This window comes from Sus scrofa, chromosome 7 (assembly GCF_000003025.6).
Source record: "Sus scrofa isolate TJ Tabasco breed Duroc chromosome 7, Sscrofa11.1, whole genome shotgun sequence".
Classification (NCBI taxonomy): domain Eukaryota; kingdom Metazoa; phylum Chordata; class Mammalia; order Artiodactyla; family Suidae; genus Sus; species Sus scrofa.
In genome coordinates, this window is record NC_010449.5 from 100,262,050 (window position 1) to 100,288,830 (window position 26,781).

At 52.0% G+C, this 26,781-nt stretch overlaps 1 protein-coding gene across 2 annotated transcripts in view; it reads left to right on the top strand.

Annotated features, from left to right (window-relative positions):
* TMEM63C (transmembrane protein 63C) overlaps positions 683-26,781 on the top strand; it is a 71,569-nt gene continuing 45,470 nt past the window's right edge. Inside the window, exons 1-2 of one of the 2 annotated variants that reach the window (XM_021099548.1) lie at positions 683-1,610; positions 13,744-13,886. The gene's annotated coding sequence lies outside the window, so the exon portion shown is untranslated. The remainder of the gene's footprint in view (positions 1,611-13,743; positions 13,887-26,781) is intronic. The other variant, XM_021099547.1, reaches the window with a different exon arrangement.

The following is a 26,781-nucleotide window of genomic DNA, read 5'->3' on the forward strand; positions in this document are numbered from 1 at the left end:
AACCCCAACCCTTGATACCCTGTTGCTACCATATAATAGCCATGCAAAAGCTTTCCTGTCCCATGAACGAATAAAGGAGTGAGTGGGTGAGTGAGTGAAGAAATGGACACATCTTGGCAGAATGGCTGGTGGCTCACTTCCGGTTTTCCTGGCAGAGCTGGGTCAGAAGAATTAGGGGTGAGGGGGTAGAGGGCAGGGGCAGGGCAGAAAGAGACATGACCAGCGTGTGCCAGCCTGGAGAGAGCTCTGTGCTGCTGGTTATGGGGCATCAACCCATGAAAGCTACACTCTGACCCTCCCCGGCCCCCAGGGTCTCTTGACCTTATATTCACCCTGCTTCCCCTACGGCCTTCTTAGCACATCGCTAACAACTCTGTCAATATCTTACCGTTATACAACTGTTGAAAAAGAGCCTCTTTCAAAGACTGGTCAGGAGTTCCTATCATGGCTCAGTGGTTAACAAATCGAATAAGAACCATGAGGTTGTGGGTTCGATCCCTGGCCTTGCTCAGTGGGTTAACGATCCGGCGTTGCCATGAGCTGTGGTGTAGGTTGCAGATGCGGCTCAGATCCTGCATTGCTGTGGCTCTGGCGTAGGCTGGCCCCCTAGCCTGGGAACCTCCATATGCCACAGGAGTGGCCCTAGAAAAGACAAAAAGACAAAAAAAAAAAAAAAAAAAAAAAAGACTGGTCAGCAGTGTACCTCTCCCCTTAGCTATGGTAATGCAATTACTGGATAATGTCTATTAAATAAATGTGCCCAGGCGCCTTCCTGGGAGGAGAGGAGAGTGGTTGTTCGCTACTGTCCCTTCCTGTACATACTGATCTTTAGGGGTTCAAACACTGGCACCTGCCTCCAGTGGCAAAACTAGTGTCTCCAGCAGAGTAGCCAGGGCTTCAGTGAAACTGGATACCTGAAGGACTGGACCCATGGCAAACTGGAAATGACACAGCCCACACTCTCGGGCCTCCAGGCCAGGGCTGCGGCCAATTTGTCGATCTTCCTTCCCTTGGCTGGGGATGAAGGAGGTGGAGCCGGATACCAGTGCTTGGAGCTGGTGGTCCCCGGGCAGGGCTGAGCTCTGCTACCTTAGTGCGGTTGTGTGTCTTTTCTTGCTTTGGCTGGCAGGGTTGGAGAGGGGTGAAGGAGGGTTTGCCTCAAGGGAGAGCATGAAGTCGGGGTGAGGACTGCAGGGTGGGTAGGGAGCAGCAAGACCGCTGCCGGGACCCAGAGCTTCGGAGGATGCTGGAGTGTCTGCAGCAAGGGATGGTAATTTGTAGATGGTTCCTGGTAGCTACAAGGTCTCTGAGGCGGAGCCTGGGCCTTTGCATATGAAAATCCAGCCTGGGTTCCCCGGTGGGTCAAGCCGCGTTGGGGCGGGGCCAAGGTTGGCTTCTGCCGGGGAGGAGCCGGGATGCCGCTCCCGCTGTGATGCAGAAGGGAATTTGCGGACAGTCCCTTGCCAGGTGGGGCTGGTTTCGCCCGGCCAGAGAGGAGGAGGACCGGCTGGCAGTCTCCTCCCAGGTAGGGAGCGTGTTGCCTGTCACCGCATCCCGGCGGCCTGAGTACCTTGCCTTGCTGGGGCCATGGCGCCGAGGGCGCGGACGTGGTGAGCACGCGGGTGGTATAAGCCCGGACCGATCCGGCTGGAAGAAGGGGCGCAGAATCCGGGTCCTGGACAGGGAGGGGGTGGGGCAGGACTGCTTGCTCTACGCTTTCCGGGACCGAGGACTGGGAGGGATGGGGGCGGGGGAGACTGCGCCACACTCCCGTGCCACGCCGCCGCCGGCTCGCCGCCAGCTGGACCCAGGGAAGGTGGAATCAGCCGCCCACCAGGAAGGGCCGTGGCTTCGTCGACCGTCTTCACTGGGTCGGGGGAGGGTGGGCACAAGGCTTGCCTGGGGTCCCCCGCGCCTGCCTGTTGGTTGCCTCTCCGGACCACCCCACACAGGGATTCCCTGGGGCTGGGCCTCCGACCCCCCGGGGCTGGCCTGGGAGGGATGCGCTCTCCCCCGCAATCTTCTCGGCGGTTCTGAGTTATGGCAGCGTCACCGCCGCGCGGCTGCTCGTGGGGGTCTCATTCTGTGCCGAGTGGGCTGGACTTCTGAGCTCCCGGGGGCAAAATATGTCACCTTTCCCACATGCTTTCAAAGAAAGGTTCTCGCCTCCATCCTCACCTTGGCCTTGAGAGAGAAACTTTGGATTTGGATGGTGGACTTGGGGAAACTGAGGCCCGGGGTCGGGGGGGGGGGGCGCCTGTGGCTTCACCAAGGTCACTTACCAGGTCCTGAACAACTGGCCTCCCAGGCACTGCCTTGACTGGATGCTCTCTGGAGGGGCAGGGGCTGAGTTTGCTCTCTAGACCTGTGGTCTGAAGTGGGGCGGAACGCCCCCCCCCCAACCCCGGTGTCCCTTTCCTGGCTCCAGAGAATGAAGGGGGGTACACCCTCTGCGGAGGCTGGCCGATGTCACGGATGTGAACGTTGCAGGGATCACAACTGTCTGGGGACAGGAGCAAATTACTCATGAAAAACGCTCATCTGAGCAGAGGAACATCCGGCCCCTGCTATCCTTGTGGGCTCAGGAAGAAAATAAGAGTTGGCTTCAGGGAGAGGAAGGCTGAGGGGGCAGCCCATTCCGGGCTTCAGTCTTGAGCACCAGCCTTAATGACAACCAAGTGGAAGTTCCCAGGCTGCTGTGGGAGGCACAGGGAGCAAGGAGATGGACTTTCTCCTTTAAGTGCCCAGGTCTCTCTGGAGATGAGGTGGGGGGGCCCAACCCTACCTAACCCTTCCCTCAGCATCACCCCTGTGGTGTAGCTCCTTAACCTTGCCTCTTCGCAGCTCCTGCCCCTGGGAGAAATGAACCACATAGGAGCTGTCATCCTTGGAAGGTGACTTGCCCTGAATTCACCTTGTCCTCCTCCTCCCTGGCACAGAAGCCTTTCTCTGGAGGGAAACTGAGGCAGGCAGAGGCTATCTTTTATTTTAGAGCTGGAGCCAGCCAGCATCCTTGTGCAGGTGAGGAAGCTGAGGCCCCGAGGGTGTGGCCAATGGCCCAGGTCTCTTACCTGCACCCAGGTGTCCTGACTGCCTGGCCCCCTGCAGGGCAGACTGAACGAGGCCCCCTCCTCCCTCTGCCTTTCCACCTCCAGCCTCCTTCCCTGGTGAAGTGAGGCTGTGAGTGCCTTCTGATGGGGAGGGGTGTCAGTGGTAGGGGACAGTTCCAGCATCTTCTCCTTTTTAAAGATAATGTTTCAAGTTACTTGGGAAAGAAGCAACTGGAAGCAGGGAACCAGTCACTTTGTTACCTTCCCATCATGCACCCAGAGGGGAGACACAATTTCTAGAGGCCTCTCAGAACCAAGAGCAGCTGTTCCTCCTGTGCTGGTGCCAACAGCTGTGATCACAGCCACTGAGGGGGCCCACAGGCAGAGGGACTCCAGTTATCTTTCCGACAGCACCCCCGGAGGGGAGGTCCTGCCCAGCCCCTGATTCTGCGCAAAAGAGTCACCATGTGCCTGGTGCGTGAGTTGATGCTTTTCAGACACAGCCTCTGAGCACAGAGCCCCTGAAACTGACCCCTGGTGACTCCATGGCGTGCCTTGGGCTGCATCCTGACCACCAGTAATCCCTGCAGTGAGCTATGGGAGGGGATGGGGTTCACAGTAAAACGGATCAGAACTAGCTGCCCGTGGGGGTCACAGTACAATGCAGAGAGGAGGAGGGCCCGTCATGTGTTCCTCCAAGGGGCCCGTCTAGCCCTTCTTCGGGAGGAAGACCCCTGCCCCATGATCTCGGGAAGCTGGTGGCGGTGCCTCCTGGCTGGCAGAGGCAGAGTCAGGCCTTGGAGAGGCCCTCAGGTTGTGGGAGGAGAACCACTCACAGAACATAGTACCTGGTTCTGGAGCAGAGCCCCTATTGGCTGGCACTCTGCCCTCAGTTTCCCTACCTGACAGCTGGGCATGCAAACACCTGCCCCAGATGGGTGGGAGGGCCTTGGAAACAGTCAGGTGTTTATTGCAGATGGGAAGTGTTATTCCTGGAGCCTCTGGTCTAGATTGAAGCCATCTGCTTCCGGCTCCGATGGGGGAGACGTGGCTATTCCCTGTACAAAGGGTGCCCTCTCCCCCCCCCCGCCCCCAGCCCATGGCTGGTCCAGGGCACCCTTCGAGGTTTGGAAGGCATCCCTCCCCAGCCCAGTTCTTGTTGTGTTTTGGTCCTTGAGGACTTCCTTTCCCCATCTTTGACTGGTGGGGACATTTCACAGGATTTCCACACCATAAGATGATGGTGACTGGCAGCACAGTGGCCCTGCCTGCAGGCCTGCATCCTCCCCACTGACTCTTGAATTCCATGGACTCTCTACTCTGGTTCTTCCTGGGAAGCAGCTGATGGAAGAGCCCAGAGATAATGGACTCTTTGCACTGAGTGTCCAGGCTGCGGGAGTCATGGGCACCGTGGGGGCGTGGGCAGGCTCACCCTGGGGAGGCTGTAATGCCGGTGCTCAGGGAAAGCACTCAGCTTAGGTGAGATCAGCAGTTCTCTGTGCACTGTTTTGCCTGAGGCACGGGGGGCAGCGTTCCCTCCTCTTCCTGCTCCAGTAGAGCAGCGGTTTTTTGCAGCTCACTTGAACGTCAGTGCAGGTGAGCTGGGGGTTGTACATAGGGCCCTTCCTTCTTGCCCAGGAGGTGGCTGGTGCAAAGCAGGTTAACTGAAATGAGAATGTGAGCAGCCCATGAGGTGTGCTGTGTCTTTTTTCTAGATCTGTCTGGATTGCTCTGGGCCAACCGAGGGTAGCTCTTTAGAAGAGGACTAGTGGCCAGAACTCTGCGTCCTGTGTTTCTAGGGCAGGGTGTGTACCATACCCAAGCCACTGTGCTCCTTCCCAGCATGAATGGGCTGCTACTGAAACGTGCAGGGGCAGGGAGAAAGGAGAGCGGCTGTTCCCTCTTGCCTCATCCTGTGATGAGTGATGCTCCAAGAGGGACTCGAAGCCTGGACCCACTTAGAAAACCAAGATCCCTGTGTCCTGGGCTCCCGCCTTCTGCTCACCCCACCTTCCACCTGCCATTGTGCATGAGCACCTTGACGGTGGCATCGGAAGAGCTGGGCTGGGGCGGCTGAGGGGCCTCTGGTGGGCCCAGAGGATCAGAGGCAGAGAGGCCAGGCCGGCTTCCAGCCAGAAGCCCCGCCTGCACCCCTGCCCCTCTCCCCCATCACTGAGTAGCCTCACCCTGGAGACCCGAGCCTCCTCCTTCCTCTGGCTGAGTCTTCTCAGAATTGTGCCCAGCCAGAGGGACATGGGCCTCAGGCCACGGAGTCCTGGCCAAAGAGCAAGGCATCTGAGGTCTGTGGAGATACGGATGAGCAAGGTGGCCCTATGGCTGCTTGGCCAGGGCTATGGCTGTGTGTTGGGTTTTTGATGTGGAGGCCAGCTGTGCTTGAGGGAGGGCTTGGGACCATGGAGGATGCACACCAGACCTGCTGCCTGCGGGCACTTGGGAGCTGGGTTTCCATCGGCTTCCTCACCCGCTCGCCTCACCTCTGTGAGTCTTCCCTTCACAACACGAACGGCATCGGGCCGTTCGGAGGATGAATGGGAGGAAGTGGAAGGGTGTCTGGGGTATGCCTGGGAGCCCCCTTCTTTCCATTTGTTCACCCCTTTACCAGCTCAGGGGCCAGCTGACTTGGGGTCTCTGGGCTGACTGGCCCCATTTTGGTGGCAGCAGCTGATCAACAGGGTTGGCGGATCCAGGTCATGTTGGAGCCGAGCTGTCCCCTTGAAAAGAGCCTCAGATCCCTGAGGACCTGGTGGAGAAGGATGTCTTCTCAGGGCCAGCGTGGGGGTGGCCAGGCGCTGGGTGCCGTCAATCTGCAAACCGCTGTTACAGGGTCAGGGAGCCTTCGGGGGCTGGGATCTAGGGTGCCCAGGCCTGCGAACTAGGCCAGGCTTTGGGGAGACCATCTCAGGCACCAGAAGAACAAAAGCCTGAACAGTGTCCCAGTGTCCCTGGCCTGCGATTCTGGTCCTACTCAGGGACCTCACATTCCTTGTCATTACTTTTTAATCCTTTGCACGCCCAGGAGAGGGGCAGAGCAGGTGTGAGTAGCCCACTTGATAGATGAGAAAGCTGGGGCTCAGAGAGGTTTTAATAGCCTAGGACAGAGAGCCCGCTCCTCCTCCATACACATGCACAAAAGTGGCAGAGCTCAAGCTGGCCCAGGGCCGGTCTGACTCCAGCGGAGGGGTCCTCCTCCCTGGCGACACAGCCCGTACATCTAGCGCACCCGCAATTGCCGCTGCTGGCGGTTTTGCTGAAGCTGCTTAAGACAAAAGGACTTGGAAGTGAAGGTTGTGAGTTTTCCCCTTCTCCTCCACTCTGGGCAGGGTGCCCAGAACTGGGTTCTGCGGAAGGACAGCAGGGAAAATGGAAAGCTAGGATTCCCACCCCACCCCCACCCCCACCCCACCCCCTGGGACCCAGTGAAGGCGTGTTCAGGATGACTGAGCCCAGGCAGGAGGAGGAGATGCCAGGTGGCCGGGCCCTGGCTCCACGCTTCGTGCAGGGGGCACCTTGGAGCCCTGGTCCAGGCACCTGTGTGGAGCGTGGGGGTCGGAGGGAACAGGATGCCATGTGCAAGCCCTTGGGCAGGGCTCACGGAGCTGCAAAGTGAAGGAGCAGGCGGAGCTCTCTCTCCTATGGGTCTGGAAAGGAAACCCATAGAAGAAGGAAAGAGGTTGGAGGAGCGGGCTCTCTGTCCTAGGCCTTAGGCCCGGGGCCGAGTATCCCAGCTACCTGCCTGCTTATGAATCATCCTTGAGCCCAGGATGACCTGGTCCCTTCTCACTGACTCCCCAGAGCCTGTCACTGAAGGTTTTCATCTTGGCTTGAGCCCCAAGTGTCTTTTCCAGTCTGCTCTCCTGCTTCCGTCACCCTTCCCCCACACCCTGCTCCCGCTCAGAGGCCCTCCCTGCGTGGAAACAGGGGACGTATCGAATCACCTTGAAGTTTTTTACAAAATGCACACACCCTCACCCTCAGCTCAGCTAAGAACTGTTAACTCTGACAAATCAAATGTGCCCTGACCTGTCTGACCCACTTCCTCCTCCCAGCCCAGTTCTTGTCCTCACCCCCATCCTATATTCAGAGCTCCCTGTCCTTCAAACTGTGACCTGAATGCCACCTCCTCTGTGAAGCCTTCCCTGGATCCCAGCCAGAGGTTGCCTCCTAGCCTTTAATGCACTTGTCCCATTTGAGTCTGTCTCTTCTGCTAGACAGTGAGTTCATCCTTTCATTTATCAAGTGTTCATTGAGTGCCGGTCACACCCATGCCCTCTGGGGATTCATGGGGAAGGGGCAGCTAGGCAAGTCAATGGAGGATGACGGCAGCTGCAGAAGGGCTTCAGTGACGAAAGTGCAAAGCACTGGGGACACTTGGACAATGGCAGTTAAAGCTGAAAATGGACATAGTTTATGACCAGCAGTTTCACATCTGGCTGTATGTGAAACTCACACGTACATGTTCCTAAGGAGACAGTTCCTAGGATATCCAGGGCGGCAGTGTTTGAAACACGAAAAAGAGGTCTTGGAGTTCCCGTCGTGGCTCAGCGGTTAACGAATCTGACTAGGAACCATGAGGTTGCGGGTTCGATCCCTGGCCTTGCTCCGTGGGTTAAGGATCCAGCGTTGCCGTGAGCTGTGGTGTTGGTCACAGACACGGCTTGGATCCTTTGTTGCCATGGCTGTGGTATAGGCTGGCAGCTATAGCTCCAGTTCGACCCCTAGCCTGGAAACCTCCATATGCTGCAGCAGCGGCCCTAGAAAAGACAAAAAGACCAAAAAAAAAAAAAAAAAAAAAAAGAGGTCTTGACCTCAATCTCCCACAATAGTGGCGTAGACAATAAAAATGTAATGTTTTGCAGCAGTTATAAGATAAATATTTGGGGAATTTTATGGTCTGTAAATTATATCTCAAGAAAGCTGATAAATATGTATGCACACATTCTGTATTCTGAAAAAATTTCAAAAACAATATTGCGAAAAAACTGCAGAATAGTACAATAGTACAGTGTACAACAGTACATTTCATTAGTGAACATTTAATTTAAGTAAGAATCACAAAACGATATTACCTGTGCTTTATGGGTAGAAACATGGTGCCGTGTCACGATATCCACCAAGTTTGCGCTTGTGCTGGTCTTTGGAGAGGGAGAGATAAGGGGCTGAGACTGAAAGGGGAGAAGAAGGACTTCTAATTTGTCAATAACACTTCTTTTAACAAAAAAGATCTGAAGCAAAAATGACAGATCATGTGTTAACATGTGTTCATTCCATTGGTTCTATGCTTTTAACTTTTTTGTGTCTAAAATGTTTCCCCAAAAAACATAGTCTGGGATGTCAGAGGAAAGGCGTTGACTTTTCCCAGGGAAATCAGAAAAGGTTCCAAGGGGAGGTGGCGGGTGGGTGTTGAAGGAAGGTGGGAGTTGGTGAGTTTCACGGGGTGGGGGAGAGTTGGGAAAAGGAGATGCACCTCCCACGTCCAGCGCAGGGAGTATGTGGGCAGGCTCCTTGCACTTTTAAAATTGTGTCCAACTACCCTCCCCCTGCTGCCTTTCTTAAGCTGTCCTTGATTCCAGCGCCTCTCTTTCTGGGCTGTGTCTCTAGTAAATAGGCTCCTGGGGGAAAAAAATCATGTGTCATTTGATGGTTTTTAAAGTCCAGATCATCTAAGGGGGTTGGGAGAGCAATGAGCCAAATACATAAAATTAAATATTAACATGGAGAAATAGCCACTGATTCGGAGAAAATAAAATTCTTTATGGATATTGTGCTCGACCACATGCAAATCCAGTTGAAAACCAGCTGACACTGATAGTTTTCTGAGAAAATATTCATCATCAGTTTGACCCCAGGAGAACTAGAAAACCCCCAACAGATCAGTAATCATGAAGGAAACTGAGTTTTCATAAAATACCACTCCAAAAACACATGTTTAAACAGCTCTTGATTTCTATCAAATCTTCAAAAGAGAGATAATTCCAGTGTAATTTAAACTGCACCACCTGTGCCAGATTATGAAGAAGGAAATATTCCCAGGTGCTCTATGAAGCCAGCACAACACTGACAAAAACGACACACAAAAAAAGTGTTACTAAAAATTTCATATGTGAATGTTGGTGCAAAATTCATAAATTAACAGAAACAAATAGAATCATAGGATTTATGTTTAAAAAAATGAGTATACCAGAGTTCACATTGTGGCGCAGCAGAAACGAATCCAACTAGTATCCGTGGAGATGCGCGTTCGATCCCCAGCCTTGCTCAGTGGGTTAAGGATCTGGCATTACTATGAGCTGCGGCATAGGTCGCAGACGCGGCTCGGATCCCACGTTGCTGTGGCTGCGGCGTAGGCCGCCAGCTGCAGCTCTGATTCTACTGCGGGCCTGGGAACCTCCATATGCTGCAAGTACAGGCCTAAAAAAGCAGAAAAAAAATTTTTTTAAATGAATATACCCCAAGCAAGTGGGGCTATAATCTAGAGATACAGATTCAACATTAGGAGAACTGTTGATATAATTTAAAAAAGTAATAGCTCAAAAGAGATGAAATAGCTATCTAAAATGGTAGAATTCATGTTCCTGATTTTAACTTATTTAGTAGGAAATAGATGGCTATTGCTTAACGTTTTATGCAGCTGTGAATATATGTGTATATGCGAGATACATAGAAGGAAAAAGTGGCCACCATTACCTTCATTCTTTGATACTTTTCTAGAAGCACAAGCCAATACACATTTTGAAAATACGAGTTATGAAAGGGGGCCAGTTTATCGATTTAAATTGTAGATAAGATTGGCCATCTGGAGAAAAAAAAAAATCACCAGAGATCCCCTGAAAAATTAGTAGATATAATAAAGGAATATCCTAAGATCACTGCTAATAAATGTTAAGAACAAAAATGTATAGCTTTTCTGTATATAAACTTTAGCCTCTTTGAAAATGGAAGGAAATATAATATCAGTAAAAGTGCTAAAAATAACTAAAGTGAGTCTAACCAGAAGGGGCAATAACAGCCCTTATGACTACTGCTCACTCCTGGTTCCCAGCACTTAGAACAGAGCCTCACACATAACTATAGATATGTGTCAAGTGGTGGAACTGGCTCGCAGATCAATGAAACAAAAAATTACACCTAGACAAAGACCCAAGCACATTTACTATGTGATGGTGATAATAGCAATCATAGAGTAATTCCCAACTGCCAGGCATTGTCCTACAGCTCTCACCTGTAGCCTCACACATGCTCTATCCTGGAGAATAATCTGTGTACACTTGAGAAGAATGTGCATTATGGACGGAGTGTTCTGTATATGTGTTTTGGGTCCAGTTGGTCTATAGTGTTGACTATATCTAAGTCCTCTGTTTCCTTATTGTTCTTCAGTCTGGTTGTTCTACCTATTATTGAAAGAGGCTTATTGAAATCTACTATTATTGTGTTACTATTTCTCCCTACCATTTTGTCAACATTTGCTTCATATATTTGGGTGCTTTGTTGTTAGGTGCATATATATTTATAATTTTTATTTTTTTCCTGAGGAATTGACTTTGTATCATTATATAATATCCTCCTCTGTCTCTTGTGGCAGTTTTTGACCTAGTCTATTTTACCTGATATAAATATGGCCACCCCTGGTCTTTTTGGTTATTGTTTGCATAGAGTATCTTTAACCATCCTTTCATTTGCAGCCTATGTGTGTCTTTACAGCTAAGGTGAGTCTCTGGTAGATAGCACATAGTTTCATCTTTCTACATCCTTTTCCTGAAACAACCTATTTAATTCTCACGATAACCCCATGCAGATGGAGCTGCTGTTGTTCCCATTTTTTCTAAGTTAGAAACACTTATTTAATTAGAATGAGAAATGGAGTCATATCAAATAATGTGTTAGAAAGCTAACAAGTACCACAAATACCCTAAAATCCAGAAATAATATGTTTTTCTTAATGAATTGCCTGATAATTTCTATGATGCTTTGTTTCCCTATATTTTACCCTACATAGTTTGGTTCACCCCATTTTGAGACACAGCAACTGAGGCACAGGAAGGTTAGGTAACTTCTCCTAGATCCAATGAAAGTGGAATTTGAACCAGCACTTGACTCAGAGGTCATGCTCTTTGTTAGCCATCCTGATACAAAGTAAAGTTGAGATTTTAGATCTAGAGGAGAGAGGGCAGGAGGAGGGAAGAAAGTGATTATTCAAACATGACTTTGAGATAGCTATCTAGCTTCTTGGGAAAAGAAATAAAGCCGGGACTACCACCATCCTAACACCAAGATAAATTCTAGTAAGAAAATTAAAAAGAAAAAAAAAAACCTCATAATGCTAGTGGGAAACACGGGCAAATAATTTTTAGGATTCTCTAGTAGGAAATAACTTTGTTGACTACAGAAAAATCTGAAATTTCTGTAAGCAAGAGATGCCATAAACAAAGAAAACAAGAGACAAATGATGATTTGCAATACATGTGACAAAACGTTAATGGCATTCATTTAACAAAACCTCTTAAAAATCAGTAAGATGAATTAGAAAGAATATAGATCACAGGAAAAAAAAAAAAAAAAAAAAGGCAAAGGCCAGTCAGTAACCATGAAAACAGTGCCTACCCTTTCAGATATTTAAAGAATTACACGTGGAAACAAGATGCCATCTTCCACTCTCCTATTGGCAAAGTTTAAGGCTTTGATAACTTACAGTGTTGTCCAGGCTGGAACAGCAACAGGCCGTCCTGCACGCACGGCTGGGCAGTGCAGACTGGCTCACCTTCTGAGAACAGTTTGGCAATATCTGTAGAATTTTAGATCCAGCTAACTTTCCACCGCTTACCCTTAGCTATTTTATCCCACGTGCCAAAAAGGTGTAATCAAAGGCGTTCATTGCAGTTTGGTGCAGCAAAAACGTAGAATCAACCTAACCATTCAGCAACAAGGCTAGATTCACGTAAATCATAGTGCCTCCTTCAGTGGGGCATTGTGAGCTGTTACGGAAATGAAGGATCTGTTGCTTGGTGTGTTCAGATGGGTGATGTATATTAACTAAGAAACAAAGATATTGGAGTTCGCATCGTGGCTCCGTGGTTAACGAACCTGACTAGAATCCATGAGGACACAGGTTTGATCCTTGCCCTTGCTCAGTGGGTTAAGGATCCGGTGCTGCCATGAGCTGTGGTGTAGGTCGCAGATGCCACTTGGATCCCTCGTTGCTGTGGCTGTGGGGTAGGCCGGCAGCTGCTGCTCCAATGCGACTCCTAACCTGAGAACCTCCAGATGCCACGGGTGCGGACCTAAAAAATGACAAAAAAAAAAAAAAAAAAAAAAAAGCCATGATTTTTGAAAAAAAAAAGAAAGAAAGAAAGCAACAAAGAGGACCAGGACTATATTCCTGGTTGGGTTTAAAATAAAGATACAGGCATAGCTACATATTTGTCAATATTTATGGGAAAATTCTTGCAGAAAACAAATAGGAATCTTGAACTGTTCATGTCCGAGAGTGGATGGAACAGAGGTCTGAGATAACAGAAAGACTTTTCATTCTCTATTACTTGGAATGGTTTGATTTTTTTTTTCCTCCTGTATGTTACTTTCATAATTCAAAAGTTAAATTTAAAAAGAAACCAATTATACAGGGAGAACACTGCTTAAAACATCTCCTTGAGTTTCCTTTTAAAATTCAGTTCTCAATGGGTTCGCCTCTTCTTACAGTCATAATTTTATAACCTCTAAGGGCCCGAGAAATCGTCTCTGATCTGCAGTTTGCTTAGGAGGAAAACGAGACCCAGGCAGGTTCCAAGCGGGGCCCCTGGCTAGTCTGCTGCAGAGACTGGGCCCCTGTGAGGCTGCTTTTACAAGGGGGACTGATGACCCCTCATGCATATGATCAAAGCTTCATCCTTGGACTTGCAGACCCTTTCCCAGCAACTTAGTCCAGGGAATCTTAGTTCATGTGTATCCACGTGGGGAATCTTTAAATTACACGTTCCCAGGCACCTTCCTGGAGATCCTGATTCAATGGGCTAGTATAGGGCCCCTTAACTTGCAAATTAGCAAGACCCTTCCCTACCCCGTGGTCATGGGATATGAAAGTTCCCAGGGCAGGAATCGAACCTGTGCCATCACAGCAACCCGAGCCGCTCTGGTGACAATGCTAGATTCTTAACTCATTGCGCCACAAAGGAATTTCCCCCAAGATGATTCTGAAGTCTTAGTAGAAGTCACCTGATGGCTCTGGGCCCCTCTAACCATCCCCCCACCCCCCAGCTCAGCCCTATAGGCAGTGTCTGTGTATCTAGGCCGAAGCCCTTACTCCATTGAGGGAAAGTGGGGTGCTCCAGCTCCCCAGGGGAGAATAGCTGGGATTCCAGGTGCAGTGTTCCCTCCATGGTCCCCCTCCCTTCGGGTCTCTGCTCAGCTGAGATGAAGGATGGCTCCTTGGCTCACCCACCCCAGAGCTGGGCAGCTGGACATGGCAGTGGGGGGCAGACTGGGGATCATGGCTGCGTCCAGCATGCCCCTCACCCTATCAGAGCTCCCTTGAGGCAGGCCTTGTGGAAGATGCTGTTGAGCATGTTGGACCTGGGAGGGGCCTGGCCTGCTTGGGCTGGGGGAGGAGCCGCAGGGAGGCTAGGGGAGTGGGCTCCATGCCTGCCCTTACTGAGAGTGCTTCTTTGTCCCTGTGCCACAGAGCTTTGGAGGAGCCACTGTTGTGGTCAGGAATTAAGCAGGGACACAGCCGGGACACTTGAAATCACCTGAGGACTGATTAAGAGAAGGGAGGGCCAGTGACAGCGCATCTGCCTGAGTCCCAGACCTCACCGGCTGCTCCAGGTAGGTGCTCTTGCCATCCTCCCTCCAGCTCCTTCCGAAAGCCCACAGCCCACGGCTCTCTAGTCAATGATTGAGCTAAGCCCTCCTAAGCCCCCAACCTAACAGAGGAGGCCAGGAAGGGCCCAGATCCCCCTGCAAAGGACCCTGTCCCAAGTGACCCTGGTTCCCGAGACCTGGGAAAGGGGCCATTGGTTAGGATGCCACCAGGCTGAGCTGCTAGCTGGGTCCCAAATGGTTCTTGCCCAGCTAACCCTAGTTCGGGGACAGGCCCAAACCAAGCCAGACACGGCTCTGCTGAGAGTTCCCGGCCTCTTGATGGCTTTTTTCCTTGGGAAAAGATGAAGACAGATGGTATCTTCATAGACTATTGCAGTTGGAAGGACTCTGTGATATAATCCAACCTCAATTTCTTTTAACTTCTCAAGTGTTACTTGTATCAGTCATGTCATTTAAAATGTTGTAGCTGAACGTCTCAGAGGAATCGAGTGTAATTGTGTCAGAACAGTCCAGGAAGCCCCTGGGTCTCGGGCAGCCCTTCCTGGGTTCCGCCGCCCCCTCCCCACGGCCCGGCTCAGCCAGCCTCCGCCCCGCTCCTTCTCTTTCCTCCCATCTTCGCCCTCCCAGAAGCATCCCGCTTTGTGAAAGGGACGCCAGTGGTGATCAGGCCTCCAAAGCTAGAAGGTCTTCAAGTCAGGCTGGCATCCGAGTGAGGCTTTCTCACCCTATTGAAGTAACTAAGTTAATAAATCAAACCAAGCAAGGATGGGGTAGTTGAGGGAGACGATACCTGTGATAAGATTTCTCGGTTTGAGAGTCTCCGACATCTCTTTTCCATGAAAGAAGAAGTTGTTGCGTGTGGGCTCTTGGCCGAGAACATTTTGCTGTCATCAATAAAACTGATCCTAGATAGAGTTCTTTTCTGTGCAGATCAAAGTGCTGGATGGTCACATCTCCCTTATATCTTCCTGGTCCGGCCTCATGAAAGCCCTTGAGGTCAAGTCTAAACTGCAGGCCACGTTTCTTCCTTCCCTCCAGCCATGCCCCCTGCCCAGCCCTTGTTGGTCCCTTGCTCCCTGAGCCCAGATCACTGCAAGAGGCAGCATCGAATAATGGTAAAGAAGGCAGGCTTTGGAACCAGGTGGCTTCACTTCCCAGCTTGATAACCTCCTCGCCTTGTAACTTCTCTGTACGTCAGTCTTCGCACCTGTAAACTAGGAATAACAGCATACCGTCGGGTTATGGTGGTGATCAAACTTAATATGTAAAGCACTTGAAACCAGCTCTAGCCTCAGTAGGTGTTAAGACACGTTAGCTCGGATCATTGCAAAAGCCAGTTTCTCCCCCCACCACACTTCCCTGCCTGACGCACCTCCCTAAAGCACCGCGCCGGCATCTCACTCCCCTGCTCTAGAGTCATCCATGGCTCCCCTTTGCCTGTGTAGTGACTCTATTCTATCCTTTAAGGGCCTCCAAGGCAGAAACTCTGTCTTTTTCTTGCACGTAATAAGGAATTAGCAATGTGGGCTGAGAGAGGGGTTCCACCCTCAAGGCGGGTGAACTGAGTTCTAGGCTGGGACCTCATATCTGGGGGTTTGATCCAGACTCTTCTGCCTCCCCCTCCGTGGCCTGGCCTCAAGCAACCCTCGGTGTTCAGTGCTGCCAGATCTGCCCAGGGATAGGTTGGTTGCCCTTGTATCTGCTGGGGCTGCAAAGGCAGGGAGCCCTGTTTTGGACTGCGGCTCCCATGGTGTGTATCAAAGGGAGGAGAGGACGCCTGGCCGCAGGCCAGAGAGGCAGTGCCCGCAGTCATAACTCACACACTCTATGAGCTTAGGCCGGGTGGCAGACATGACATCATTGTCCTCATTCATCACTGGGAAGAGGCCCAAACCTCAGCTCCCATAGCTCAGGTCAGAAGCCCGAGACCCGCAGAGACCACCCATGATTGGGCCCCTTGGACAGGACACTCCACAGGCCCTGCTCCCTCCCTCTCAGCTGCTTCTCTGACACAAGGGACCCAGTGCCATGGAGGAGTGAGCATTGGGTTGGAGTAGGACCGACCCGTGTTCAAAACGGGCCTCCTCACCCGGCAGGAAGAACTGGGCCATATCACGTAGCTTCCCTGAGCCTCTGTTTTTCCATCTGTAAAGTGGGAGGATAATGCCCATCTCGTAAGGGTCACGGGGGGGCCAACATGGAACAAAATGCCCAGAGCCCCTATACAGTGCCTTCAGTGGTGGGCACCCCTCAATTACCTTTATTGCTGTGAATTCATCAAAGTTGTTCTTTCGGGCAGTTGGGTGGGGCTACCTCAGTCCCGCCAGCCTCTTGCTTCCCTTAACTGAAAATTTCCTCGCCCGGCCTCTATCCCAAGACGAAGGGAAATGGTGGTGTTTTTGGCGGAGGATGGGGGTGGGGGGAACGGTCCAACTCTTCGCAGACTCCTGGCAAAGGGTGAGAGGTGCAGCAGGAAGAAGCAGAACTCGGTCTGATTGGCTCAGAGGTTTTGCCACTCGGGCACTGCCGAGCCCAGGAAGCCAGGAGCGATGTGATGGGCAGGAAACCGAGCAGACCGTGCCGGCTCATGCGGGGTGGGGGTTTTCTCTTGATTCATCCCACACATGAATGAATGTGTCAGGACTCAGGCGCTATGCCAGGCACTGGAATATTCAGCCGCAGATAAAGCAGACGTGGATCCTGCCCTCACAGGGCTTTCATACCAATGCGGAGGCGCAGATGCTAAAGGGCGTAATCCATGGATGAAGCATGTTAGGAGGTGATAAATACGGCAGAAAAGCAAAGAAGGCAAAGGGGCTCAAGAGAGCAGGGAAGCTGAGTTTTTAAATAAGGTCGTCAGGATAGGCCTCTCCAAACAGATGGCCTTTGAGATACCAGTTGTCTGCTCTCCTTGAGAACGCCCGAGAAGTCTGCAGGCTCAGAAGCAGGGCCTTCCAGGAGATCCTGGGCTAGGAGCAAAATCAAGAAGCCCGTCTAGTCTCAGCCCAGATCATGTCACCCTCTTCCCGCAAAATCTTCAATAGCTGCCTGCTGCCTGCAAGTTAAGTGCAAATCATTCAGCCTGAGATTCAGAACTTCATGGTGCCCAACCTGCCTTATCATCTGAACAGAGCCAGTCTACCTGCCATTGCTGGCGTATTCCATTCTATGCTTCCCTTCTTCTCTCATTTGTCTCCTCTGCCTGAACTACCCCAGCCCCCACTGGTTCCTGCCAGCCTGGAAACCCCATTCAGCCCTCTCTGAAACCTTTGCTGGCCCCTGAGGCTGTCATCTCTCACCAGCCCTATCACCTTGGCTTGTTCCTTTCTCAATGCATAGCCTTTACTCTGCCTTGGGTGTAGGCACTGGTTTAACTGTATGAGCTCTCACCTGACAGCAGACTCTGGAGTTCTTTCACCTCGAGCAGGTGTAGGGCTCAGGGCATATTGGCTGCATCGAGTGTGCCCAAGCTCAAAGGCCCCGAGCAACACTGAGACCAGCTGGAGTGACACTTTGTCCACTGAGTCAAAGAAGGTCGAAGTGAGAGGCCATCAGGAAAGGAGAGAGGGAACTAAAACGTAGGTGAGATTTGCTGGAGAAGCTGCTGAAGGAAGGGGAGCGAGAACTCTCCATGGTATTTTTTCCAGACAGGCAGATGGTCAAAAACACAAAGTTAAATCTCTCGTCTTCCCCAGAAATAGCTACTACTCCCTTGAGCCTCCCAGACCAGTGCTTCCTTGTGTCTAACTACAATATCTCTTGCTGCAGCTGGAGCTCATTTCCTCAGTTCCATCCTCTGAATTCAGGTCGTATTAGAGTACTCGTGGAGCATGGCTCAGAGTGGCTTTCCTTACCCCTCGAACCAAAGGCTAGGAGCGAGGTTGTCATGAGGCTGGCCCCTGGCCTGGGGGCTTGGGCTCTACTTGAGGAAGCCAGGGACCCCTAGAGCCACACACAGACTGCCTGGGGGCCACCCTAAGTCATGGAGGTGGTGCTGGCCACTCACCCCGCAGCCTCTCTTCAGGGCTAACCTTCCTCACAGACAACCCTGTAAACAGAGCATCCCCAATCCCCATCTCACTGTGATTCTCAGGCCCCTGCATCCCCTCTCTGGCCCCAGGCCAGGTGAAGCCGTGTGAGCCAGGCCCGCAGCCTCTGCCATCTGGCTCGCTCCCATCACTGGGGCAGCTGCGCTCAGCACCCTTCTCTCCAGCTCCTGCCCTGAGGCTGCCAACCCTGGTGTCCCCAGATCTGCTTCCCCAAGAAGTAGTGCATTTCCAACTGGGGGGAAGCCCGAAGGCGGTCTCTGCCCACCTCCCTCTCCCCCTGCAGACCTTCCTCCTGGAATATCCCCTCCTGGCCCTCACACGGCCTCTCCTTTTCAGGTTGAGACTCCCAGGATGCTCAAAGCTGGGAACGTGGCTGCTGGAAAGCGGACTGGGCTCAAATCTCCCTTCGGCCACAGTAGTTCCTGTCTTGGGATTATTGTGAGGACTGCCAGAGCTCGGGCTTGCAAAGCCTTAGCACAGTGTCTGGCAATAAGCCTTCAATTAACGTGACTACTGCTGTCCATCCCTTAAGAGCAGCCATGGCTGACACCTCCACCAGGCAGCCTCTCTGGATTGCCCAGGGCTTAGTCGAGGCCTCCTCCTCGGTGCTCCCAGCACTCCTTCAGCAGGCCTTCAGAGTCCACTTAGGCAGACCCTTGTGGTTTCTTTGGAGGTCTGCGTACCCACTAGAATCTTGTGCCTAGACTATAAGTGAACAAAGCCCAGCCCATTATTTTGCTGAATAATTGATTTCGTGAGTGACAGGTGGGTGACTGTAAAAGACAGACTATTAGACTAGGACTGAGCCTGCGGGCCTGACTTTTCCAAGGCCTGTCCTGAAAGACCTGGATGCCCACTGCAAGGCCTGGGGAAGGGGGAAGAGGAACCCTAAATCCTGTTGTACTCTCTACCTCAATGACTCTCAAAATGCAGTCCCAGGTCCAGCAGTGTGAGCATCACCCCGGCGCTTATTTGAGACGCAACTTCTCAGGCTCCACCCCAGCCCTGGTGCATCGGAAACTCTGGGTGGGCCCAGCCATCTGGGGTGTAACAGGCCCTCCAGGTGATACCGATGCACCAAAGTTTGAGAATTGCTGCTCTGATATTTCCAAGTAACTGATTCATGGGAGGGGGTCTCTCTCTCTCACGGGTCTCTGCTCTGGTGAAGGCTTCCAAGAAGGTTGTCAGGCTGGGCCCCCGGGGTATGGCCCTTGCTCGACTCATGCTCCTTACCTTGAAACCCTTTTGCCTACAAGGCAGGTGCAGTGAGCACACTCTCCTTGCAGGTGGTCCTGGACCAGAGGGCATGCTGCTCCAACCTGGCCTTGATGCTAGTCCCTCTCCACTGCCCCTGGCCAGCATCCTCTCAAGGCCACCCCTGCAGCAGGGGCCCCAGGGCAGACTCCTGGAATATTAGGGCTGAAATAGGTCCTAGAGATCACACAAATGCTGGAAAACTCACCGATACATACACACATAAATACACACACGTATCCAACTCAGCGGCACGTACGTGAGCACATAACATGCCTGCGCCCCCAAACACACACAAGCACCCCAAATTCAAATTATCATCACAAACACATTCCCAAGCATACCCAGATACCCCCCAACCATATATAGACACGCATTCCAAACCCACTGATACACACAAACACAAATGCACAGACCTCATATTCCTTTCCTAGGGCAGCTGACAAATTACCACAAACTGGGTGACTTAACAGGCATTTATTCCCTCGTGGTTCCAGAGGCTGTTAAGTCTGAAATCAGGCTGTTGGCAGGGCCATGCTCCCTCTGCAGGCTGTAGGGAAGAACCCTCCTTGCCTCTCCCAGCTTCCCGTGGTGGTTGCTGGCAACCCTGGGCGGTCCTTGTCGCTGTGTCTGTCTTCACATGGTTTTGTCCCCTGTGTCTCCACACAGCCTCATTGCCGGGACTCCAGTCACTGAAGTTGGGGCCCACCTTAATCTGGTGTGACTTTGCTGGGACTAATTATATCCGCAGAGACCCTACTTTTAAATAAGGTTGTATTCTTTGTTTAAATCCAAATATCACTGATAACAGATTCGTTTCAAATGTACGCGGGAATGATTCAATCGTTGTGTGTATTGCAAAACGACCACCACAGTAAGTCCAGTTAACACCCTTTACCACCCAGAGTTACGCAGATAAGGTGGTGTTCTGTGGTTCCAGGTGGACATGAACTTTGGAGGGACGCAGTTCAACCCAGCAGGTCCACACCTCCCAAACCCACAGTACAGAGACAGACCCACACAGACCCACACAACCCCTTGCAGATGAGACGCCTGAGTCCCTTGATGTCAGATTTGCCTGTTCCTCCTCCTGGGCCCAGCACACATTGTCACATCCTATTGTAGCACCTGTCACGTGGTGCTTTTCATCTCAGTTTTGCTCTTTGGGGTTTGGTTTGGTTAAACATGTACATAGTACAAAATCCAAAAGGTGAAAAGGAGAGTATTGTGAAAAGTAAGTCTTCCTCACCCTGCCTCAGCCTCCACCTCATTCTCCTCCCTGTGGAGGGGGGAGGGGGGCAGGGAGCAACCACTGTCAAGAATGTCTTGAGTCTCCTTCCAGAGATGATCCAGACCCAGGCAGGAGCACAGGAGGCAGACTCCCGTCTGCATCTCGCTCTCTTCCCTGGACAGAGCCCCTGTTGCTCTGTCCTGATGAGTTGCTCTCACCGGACTGTGAGCTCACTGAGGGCAGATCCGTCTGCTATTTCTCTTTCTTCCCCACATCCTAGTTCAGTGCCCCGCAAAAAGCAGGTGTTCAGTTAAGGCTGGCTCTGTCTGCCCATCAACGAATCATCAACAGCTGGTTGGTCTGCCTGGGCTGGTTGGTCTCCTGGCTGCAGAGCCCTGGGTTTCTGTGCCTCCCCCAGCATGTGGCACTGTCCACCAGAGCCCAGTTGGCAGCAGGCAGAGCTGGGGTGAGATGACACCCCAATAGCATCCCACTTGTTTGCTCCTGCTGCCGGTACCTTCATCCCAGCTGTAGCTGGACTGACTCTGGGGTGGACAGGGGCCTCTGCTGTGGCTGCCTCTCCCCAGCCCTCCTCTTGCAGTCCCCTTGGGACTCCTGCAGAGGAATCCATCAGGGAAGAGGCTGCAGAGAAAACGACCCTGCCGCCAGCATCTTAGCCTGGAGGTGGGGGCTCTGCGGCTGTGGAGCCGTTTGCCTGGTCTTTGCTAGCTGAAGGCTGAGTCTGGACTTGTAACCATGGAGACGGGAATTACCGCAATAACTCAGGTCCAACAGAAGCCTGCAGCTTCACCAGGTTGTGGGAATGTATTTTTCCCACAGCACTCAGATAAAAGATGTGCCACATTTTTTTTTTTTTCTAAATCAGACAGAAATGGATGCATCAGCCTAAGATTTTACCATGCCCTCAATCCACGGAATGAGCAGAGCCCAGGGAGAGATGGAATGGGGCAGCAGCTGCCCAGCCCTGTGAGATTGGAGGCAAGGGCAAGGTCAGCCAGCAGCAACCCTTGCTCATCGGAGGAAGGAGGAGCTTAAGGTTAGAGGCTCTTAAGAGTCTCTCCAGCCCAACCACTCTGGATTTGAGATCATGGGGGCCACATGGGACCCACCCTAGCCCCACTGCCAATCATTCTTTTCTTCCAACAAATATTTGTAAAGCACTAAGCCGTGCCCAGCACAGCAGAGAAAATAGAGAAAAAAGCCCTGGGCTCTGTCCTCAAGAGGCTTTCCATCCACTGGGAGAGTCAGCCATTTGCTGTGTCATCCTGTTAATACACACCAAAGATACTGGGTGTTCACAAGAAAAATAATGCATTGAGCCATGGCTGTGGGCTTGGCACTGCTCCGTTTCATGTGCATCGGTTCATGTAATCCTCACATTCATCCAGTAAGGACCCAATAGATGCTCTTAACATCCTCATTTTACAGTGAAGGAAACTGAGGCACAGGGAGGTTAGGACACTCACCCAAAGACATGGCGCTCTGGTAAATAGCAGGGGCAGGATTTGGACCCAAGGAGTGTAGCTCTGCCTCGGGACCCACACCTAAATGCTACGCTAGAGCTCTCTCCCAGGATGCTTGAGGCATGAAATGTGGGGGCTTGACCTGGTCTGGAGTTTTTCCCTAAGGAGGCAAAAATTGAGCTGAGATTAACTAATGGGAGAGAGAATGAGTTATGGGAAGGGGGCGCCTTCCAGGTAGAAGGACTAGCATGGGCAAAGGCCCTGTGGTCCAGGCATTTAGGGACAAACAGAGGGGCCAGCAGATGGAAGTGAGAAGAGAGTTGGGTGAGATGAAGCTAGAGCCACAGGCAGGCCTGTGGGCCACGCTAAGGAGAGCTACAGAGAGCCCTTCCAGCAGATTCCATCACGACCTGCAGGACAGCTCACCTCACCTGGTTCTGGACAGGTTCCTGAATGCACCAGATTGGGCTCAGTGTCCCTTGCAGTGAGTCCCGCCCCTGGAGTAGCCCTCCTGACGCGCTGGGTACCTAGCTCCCTCTTGGCCAAGGCCTTTTTTCATCTCTTCTAGAATGAGGTTGGTTCAGGGAGAGACATCTCATTCTCCTTAGCACCTGCTATGCTTGGAGAACTGAGGACAGGAGAAGTGAGAGCTGTAAGAGTTGAAGGGAAGGTGAGATCCCCTTACTGAGACTCTGGTGCCAGAGCAGGCTGCCTGGAGGAAGAGGAGTTGAGTGGCCGAACAGTGGAGCATCCTTTTGTGGGGAGGCTCACGAGGCCTTTCCACAAAGGAAAGGAATGGAGGAAGCAGAGATGGGCCACCATGGAGGGAGAGGGGGGTGGTAAGACTAGGGGGCGCTCCTGGGGTCATGGGACCTCCCGCTGGAGCAGGCCAGGAGTCAAGCGCCCAGGTGTCAGAGGAGCAGTGAGCTATGCAGAAGCTCAGGCCTTGGCTTCAGACCTCCACCTGCACCTGCACCTGGCTTACAGCTGCCGGCTGTGTGACCCTGGGCAGGTTCCTCACCCTTTCTGGGCCCCAGCCATCTCATTGGTAAGATGAAGATAGTCGTCATTCCTGCCTCCACAGGGCTGCGGGGGGTCAAGTGGGATGAGGATGTAAACACTTCTTAACCTGGAAGAAAGTGTGCCCCAGGGCCTCCATCAGGCCCCCGGGAGACCGTCCAGAAGCCAAGCCCTGCCCGGGATGCTTCTATTTCCCATTTGTTCTTTTCCGCATAGGAGTCTAGCTTTAGGCCCCCTCCAAATGTGCCATAGGGGTCTCAGTGGTTGCCATCCGCTGACTGATTGGGGGCGGGGAGGAAGAGTGGGGAGCAGGGTGACAGGGCAGGCTGGCCCCCACTTGCTCAAGGGAGAGATGTGCTGGGGAGCCACTGGGTCCCCCTCCCTGATTACCGCCCCTGGGCCTTGACGTTGCAGTCAGCAGGGGACCTCAGTTGCCAGGAGGAGTTATGGATCTGGGGAGGGTGGGTGCCTCTGGCTTCCAGGCTGGCCCCCAGGGGCCTCGTGGCCCCCTTGGCCCACAGGGTCCAAGGTCAAACCTTCACCTTCTTGCACCTGGCCAGCCAGGTCCTGGGGGTGGGGGGCGGAAGGAGGAGGGGGCCTCAGATTCAGGCCTTGAATCTTGTTTCTGAGCAGGCAGCCCCACAGGAACCACTGGGCCGCATGTCACTCCAAGGGCTCGGCCCCTGTACCTCCACCCTCTGCCCCACTGACAAGCTTGAGTGGGAGCTGGTCAAAATGAAGGCACTGAGTAGGGAAGGAGGAGCACGAGTACAGAAGGATAAAGGGAAGCTGATCACACATAGGCCTAGAAATAACAGGCCTCCCTTTTCAAATGTGATTTTTTCTCATTATAAATAATAATACACGTTCATATTCAATAGCTTTTAAAAATTCAGAAAAAAATGCTTTTAAAGACCAGTGAAAGAATATAGTCCCACTATCCAGAAATAACTGGTCTTTTTTTTTTTTCAAGTATAAATTTGGTTTTTCATTCTTTCTCTCCCTTGCCTTTTAGAATTGAAATCATCTAGTTTAACATCCTTACATCCTGCTGCTTTTACTTCCTGCTTTGCCTTTTCAGCACAAGTAGGGAGTGGCCTCTCCATCTCCCGGTGTCCCCCTGTCACTGCTCAGCTCCCAGGGGCCTGGTGTCCATGACATCCCCATTGCTGCCTCCAGCCCCATTTGGACCTTCTTATGGCTGCGTAGCCAACAAGGAGGCCAGAAGCAAGAAGGCATGGGCCCCGGTAGGGGTTCAGGGCCTGCAGGGTCAGGAGAGGGCCTTCTGTGGGGCCCCAGAGGTAAGAGGGGTGAGGGCAAGGCCAGCACGCTCAGCCTCCAGCTGGGTCCAAATGGCTACCATTCCACCTGCTGTGCTCCGGCTCCCTCTGTCCCCCGCCCCCTCAGCCTTTCCTCCCCATTGGTGACGAGTCGCCAGGATGGATGGAGTACAGATGTGGGAGGAGAGCCTATCTTCCTCTATCCAGAAGGACAGCCCTCCCGGAGCAGGCAGAGCTGCCCTCTCCCTCATCATGCCCACATAAGTAGTGGAACCAGACCCATAGGTTCCAATCCTACCTCTGTCTCTCTCCAGCTGTGTGACTTTAGGTCTGTTACTTGACCTCTTTGAGCCTCAGTTTCTCCACCTATAAAATGGGGTAGTGGTACCTACCTTTCAGGCAGCTACCTCGTAGCTTGTGAGACATGAGTGATGCTGAGTGGGATAACGATACAAAGGCACCTGTGTGGTGCCTGGCCCTTCCCCTTCTTCTCAGTTTCTTTTTTAATTTTATGGCTGTGGAGTTCCAGTCATGGCTCAGTGGAAACGAATCCAACTAGGAACCATGAGGTTTCAGGTTCAATCTCTGGCCTTGCTCGGTGGGTTAAGGATCCAGTGTTGTCATGAGCTGTGGTGTAGGCCGAAGACTCGATTTGGATCTGGCGTTGCTATGGCTCTGATGTAGGCCGGCAGCTGTAGCTCCAATGACCCCTAGCCTGGGAACCTCCATATGCTGCAGTGCGGCCCTAAAAAGCGCAAAAAAAAAACCAAAAAACATTTATGGCTGCACCCGTGGCATGTGGAAGTTCTTGGGCCAGGGATCAAACCCGCACTTCTGCAGCCACCCGAGCTGCTGCAGTCAGATTCTTAACCACCCCCTCTCCCCTGTACCATGGTAGAAACTTCCTGCTTCTTCTGAGGGTTCGTGACAGGCTGTGCCCACTTGGGCCTGGAGTTCATTCTCAGAATTCCCTATCAGCTTTTTCTTTTCTTTATTTAGCTTCTGTATTTAGCCCGAGGGTTTTATTCCTCTTTGCTGGGATCGGGGTTCTCTCCCTTGCAGTTGGCATGTAGCAGAGTGATTAGGAGGGGGCTAGAGAGCTGGACGTCCTGGGCTCAGGTTCTACTCCTCACGGGCTGCCTGAGCTGGGCGAAGTCACTTAACATCTCTGTGCCCGAGATTCTCTGGGGCCAAGATGGGGTAATGATAATAAGCCTGTTGTTTGTGCAGGAAGCAAAAACCACCCTAGGACCTCTAAGCAAACAGAATTTAAACCAGAGAACCACATGCTCATAAAATCACCAGAAGGGTTAGAACCTGAGTCTTCCAAAAGAGCAGAACTGACCCAAAGACAACCTGCTCCTCAGCCACAGGCAGACTGGGACTGCTGGAGCCAGGAATTCACATCTTCCCTCTACCAGCCAGGACCAGGGAGCCTCTGCAGTCGGCACCGCAGTTTCCTCTCGCCTCCCCTCCCCAGGAGCCAAAGGCTGGACATTGATCGGACATTGATCTGTTGCAGATAACTCCCTCCCCTCCGCAGCATGGCCTGTTGGCAGAACACGGCCCCAGCAGCAGGAGGTGGCCGCCTCTTCCCTTCTGCTTATAAATCCATCTCCAGTGCAAAAGATTGATGGAACCTGATCTGTGTTCAGAACCCCAGCTGCAAGGGAGCATTGTAAATGTAGTTTTCAGCTTTCCAGCTTCTGCAAAACAAGAAGGGGTCTAGAAAGAGGTGGGAAAGGATGCCAAAGGCCCTTGACCTTATCCAGCAGGCAGTCTGATAGGTTTGTTAACCCAGATGATGCATTAAGAGACTTGGCACAGTGCCTGGCACATAGAACTCATTCAACGGATGTTATCTGGTGTTCTTATTATTGGACGGGGGTATCAGTGAGCCCTGCCCACAGAGCTCTGGCAGAGAGAAGCAGCAGAAATGAATGGCTGTCTGGTGCTGTCCGTGGTGCTGACTGTCCTTCTGCTCTTAGTGGGCCTGGTGGCAATGGAACTCCAACCCACTTAGCTCATGCAGGGGTTACAGGGGTGATTGAGGGGGCTGTCTAGGGGCTTCTGAAGGAAGGCTGACCTCGAACCTAGGAAGAGGATAGCAAAGGCAGCAACCAATGTTTGGGGTTCTTATAGTTTACAAAAATGTCTCCATGTATCATCTTTAAGCAATCTTCATTACCACCCTGGTAAAGGCAGGATCGACACAATTATATCCATTTTCTAGAAGAGAAAACTGAGCAGCAAGAGGTTAAGTAGCAGTTAGTAAATAAATAATCTGACCCCAAATCATGTGTTCCCTCCTCTCCATGCTGCGACCTGGGAAACAAGATTTGGTACCCAACAGTGTGCTGAGAGGAGGCAAAAATGAGGGACTCAGATACTCTCTGCCCACTACATGAACATATACAAATCTCCATCATTTTCTTTCCCATCCCAAATGTGGCCCTGGGTAAGGGCCCATCTTTCATTGAGGCCCCTATATGCTGGTCATTGTGGGGGAACTACAATGACATAGGTCCTGCCATCGAGGAGCCCACAGGTTTGTCAGGGAACTGGCCACTCTTGTGCATA